Below are 5,000 nucleotides of genomic sequence, written 5' to 3'. Positions count from 1 at the left end.
TTTCAAATTTGCTGATGATACAAAACTGTGCGGAGTGGCAAATGATCACTCAAACCAATTAGATATTCAAGTAGATTTAGATAAATTACAGCAATGGTCTGAAAAGTGGCTAATGAAATTTAACACAAGTAAATGCAAGGTAATGAACATAGGTAAAAATAACAGTAAGTACGATTACAAGTTATTTGGTAATTCGTTAACCAAAGTGGATAGTGAAAAAGATCTCGGCGTAATTATCAGTAATGACCTCAAATCATCCAAGCAGCGTATTTCAGCCTCTGAGAAAGCAAATAAGATTCTAGGACTGATTGCGCGATCTTTTGATTTCAAAAGTCCATCGCTCATTAACAAGCTATATAAATCGTTAGTTCGTCCACATTTGGAATATGCTGTTTCTGTATGGTCACCGAATCTCATTAAAGACATTGACAGACTGGAAAAAGTACAACGGCGAGTCACAAAACTGATTCCACATATAAAAAATTCATACGAAAATCGAATAAAACACATGAATCTGTTTTCCCTAAAAAAGCGTAGACTCAGAGGTGACTTGATACAGGTCTTTAAGATTTTAAAGGGAATTGACAACATCAAAAGTGACCAAATTTTCACATTGAATGAGAATCAGACAAGAAACAATGGTCTCAAACTGTCAAGAAATAGATTCAATTTGGAAGTAGGTAGAAACAACTTTGCCAACCGTGTAGTAAATGAATGGAATAAACTTCCTGCACAGGTAGTGCAATGTAGTTCAGTTCGAAGCTTTAAGAATCATTTAGATAAATACCTAAGTAAGATGCTGTAATGATTATAATTTATCTTATATTATTTGTTTTTGTTTTGTTATCATTTGTCTGTGATTTTCATTTATTATTAGTTATATGTCAATTTATTATTATTTACTATTTACCTGTTTGTTTATTATTTAACTATACCTATGCATTTATTTATGTATTTTATTTGTTATTTACATTATTATAGTTTTTATTTATTGTTTTATTATTAATATGATTTTTTTTTTCCGCATCCGACCTAGATATGGATCAAAAGGTCTCCTGTCGGCATGCTCCGCCTTTGTAATCCTTTGTAATCCTTTGTAATAATAATAATTATAATAATAATAATGATAATTCATACATATATAATGATACTTATACTACTACTACTATTCTACTGTCATTCTTTGTTACACTATCAATCTGTGTCGTGAGGAAGCTTGGGCCCAGGAGTGGTCTTGCCCCGCGGAAGAGTAAGGAAGTTGGGCGAAGAAGATTTTTAGTTTTGGTCCTAGAAGAAAGCTGTGGGACCTCATGGGGATAAGACGCCACCGAAGAACGTCCCTTCGAAGAATGGCTTGGGAAGCCATGCAGTGACTGGCGCTCCCCCGAACTCCTCAAAGTCCCTTCAAGACGACGCGACGCCATGGCCCGGGCAGCCGACGCGTCATTGTCAAGACCTTTATGGACATTGAGGAACTTATGGGCTTTTTCAAACGGGCTAAGAAAAAGGGCCAAAAGGTCATTGAAGAGACTATACGGTCCTCGAGGAGAAAATCAAACGCTTTTTCCAACAGGCTTCCGCATTACGAGCCAAAGTTGATGTCAAAAGGTCATTACAAAGACCTTATAGGCTCTGAAGATTGATTATGGGCTTTTTTGAATGGGCTTAGTAAATGGACAGACTCGGTGCGAAAAAAGACATTGAAGTCTTGATGTGCAAATTTTTTGGGCTTTATGATTGGGCTTCATAATAAGATGATATAATTGGGCAAACCACAAGGAAAACGATCACGAAAAACGATCTTTTGTTCTTTGGAAAGAAATTTGGGGCTTTTCGAATAAGCCTCGCAAGGATGGAGCATTTTCACTTGGGCTAAAAGAAGCTTTTAGTTGCTTGCAGGCCAGCAGGAGCCATAAGACAACAAATCGACACAAGTTACTTGGGCGAATTGGGCTAGCCCTCAGCTGAATCAAATCCTTTGGTTTTATATTGGACAAAATTCCTACATTGTTATTAGTTCAGTGACATTGGCAGTATTCTTTATCATATCATTTTGTCTAAAGGCACAGTTACACTGCTTAAATTAATATATTTCTATTTTTCTGAGAATAAATCATATTCATAGTGATGGACATGTCTGAATAAAATACAATTATTTATAAAGGCAGAGTGCTCCTGTATTTGACTGGTAGATCGCATTAGGGTAACTGTGGAAAAAGTAGATCATATCTTGCAAAAGGTTCACCTGGTTTGTGTGTGTATGTATATATATATATATATATATATATATATATATATATATATATATATATATATATATGTGTGTGTGTGTGTGTGTGTGTGTATGTATGTATGTATATATATATATTAGATTGCACTAATGTCGTAACACATTGGTAAAATTTAAACTTAGAACCCTGTGTCTTCCCATGTCCCCCTTCATGTACCTCATTACTAGGTATATATTCTTGTACTATACCTTTGTAATCATTCTGCTGAAGAGGACCACAGAGAGTGGTCGAAATATACAGGAACAATCATCTCACTTTTTATCTTTTTCCACCGACAGTGGGTTCTAAGTTTAAATATATATATGTATATGTATATATATATACACATATATATATATATATATATATATATATATATATATATATATATATATATATAAATTTTGCAGAAATCCACTCGGGAAATATACACTATGATCCAAACGTTTTCGTCCCTTTAGACATCTTCAGATATTCCCTGAAGATGTCTGAATAGACGAAAACGTTCGGATCATAGTGTCATATTTCCTGAGTGGTTTTCTCCGAACTCTTACATTTACGTGTTTTAGTGTATTGTGTTGCATATATACATACATATATATATATATATATATATATATATATATATATATATATGTAATATCTTTTTAAGGTGACCCAGTTCCTATATATTTAAGGTGACCTCGTTCCTACATGCTCTATCCTAGATACTCTCTTCATTTACTCTTTATCCTTCTTTTCTCCTTTTCTATCTTGTTCTCTTCCTACTCCCTTTCTCTTCTCTCTTAATAGAATAGGTTGGCGTCAACCAGGATAGAAGGGAAAAGGACTACAATGTACAGAAGGTATTACAACCTCAGGGAGGCTGTCACACACCCCTGGGGGGACGGGGGGTCAGGTTGCATGTCCTGGGGGTCCTATGAAAGAAATGGGGTGTTGAGGGAGCCTACAGGAATAGTCTCCCCTCCCCCCCAACAGTTTTGGTAATTGATGTCCTTCTGAGCATTTGAGATTTATTTATTTATTTATTTATTTATTTATTTTTTTTTTAAGTGAAAGTAGTATATTTTTATATGTTGGCTGTGTCCACAGGACTAAGCTAAAAATCAGAAAGAACATTGGCAAAAAAAAAAAAAAAAAAAAATCTTATCGTTACCAGAAAGGGGCCACATGTGACTGAATGAAATAGCCTAACAGCAGCAGGCTCATACGAAGGACAAGTACCACCCAGTACGCCAGGGAATTCATCGCGTATTCGTGACGACCACATCTGCCGGATTACCTGCAAGACGAAAAAAGACCTTCAAGAAAGGAATCCGGAATCACTTGCCGCCTGGGACAAGGTCGTTCCATATGGGACTTGGGGGGGAAGGGAGAGGGTTTGGGGGGGGGGGCTTGGGCTGCAGGGGGAAGGCTTGGGGGGGGGGTCTTGGATGGGACCTGGGGGGGGGGAAGGGAAAGGCCAAGCACCACATATAAAAGGAGATGTCTCACCGATCTTGCATTGTGTGTCACTTCTTCCCGAAGTGTGACAACATGAAGGTTCTGGTAAGTACTCGAAGTCTCCACAAGAACGAAAACTTCGATGTTTGGTCCCGGAGAGATGGTTTCTCTAAGTATTCCTTTCTGTTGTTTTTCGTGTTAGCTTGCTATGTTATTGTTGTGTTTTGATTAATAGTGAAGGTTCTTAAAGGGAAAGTCTGTTGTTTGTTTTGTGTCCGTCCATCGTGTCTTGATTTTAGTCTTCCTGTTCTATCAGAAGTAAAAAATAACGAGAGCCTAAAGTTAGTGTGGTTGCCTAAGGCAGAGATAATTAATCATTAAAATCTATCTGTCGATAGTTGGACCCATCCTTGACGATGAATATTTCCAAGGGTCAATGGACCCCAGACATCATTTCAGGACTATTCATCACCAAAAATATTGTCAACAAGCTTCCTCCCCCTGACCCGACCTCGTGTCAACCTCAGGTCAACTAGGGTTGGGGCAGTGATGTTCTTTATTTTCTCATGTTCCCTTTCTTTTGTAAGAGGTTGCTACTTAAGATAGCCTCCTCCCTGCCACTTTGTACTACTGAAGAGGATTGCAGGTAGCAATCAAAATATATAGTTCCGCTTACGCAACTTTTTCTTTCGTCCGACTGTGGTGTTAGTTGTGATTTACAAATGTGTTACTACATTTCTCACCTGTGATATATATATATATATATATATATATATATATATATATATATATATACAGTATATATATATATATATATATATGTATATATACACATATATAATTAAACTAACTAACCAGTCCCTCCGTCCTAATGGGTACTTTTTTTTCTTTTTTACTCTAATTGCAGCCAAGCTACTATATGAATCCATTTGGAACGATTGTGTATTTCATACAGGAGGAGCCAAGAAAAGAGGGAGGGAGGGGTGGTGAATGGGAGTGGAGTATGTAGGGATGAAATGGGTGGGAGTGGATCTATGCCTTTGACTTTTGGCTACCTCCCTTGTAAGGGGGAAAAAAGCCGTTGGTATACAGTATGTACAGTATATGTATGTATACAAATGATAGCGTGAAACATATATGCTCAAAATTATTTAATTTGACTTGAGTTTATTCATTTCAGCACGATATAATTTCACAAACATTTCAAACCAATACTAATACATATGGGATAACCAACAAACATAAAAAATCTAGACTGAGTTACAGGTAAGAATATAATAATATACT

This window comes from Oratosquilla oratoria, unplaced genomic scaffold (assembly GCF_046742065.1).
Source record: "Oratosquilla oratoria isolate Oo_2021 unplaced genomic scaffold, ASM4674206v1 SCAFFOLD45, whole genome shotgun sequence".
Lineage (NCBI taxonomy): Eukaryota > Metazoa > Arthropoda > Malacostraca > Stomatopoda > Squillidae > Oratosquilla > Oratosquilla oratoria.
Note: the sequence above shows the minus strand (reverse complement) of the source record.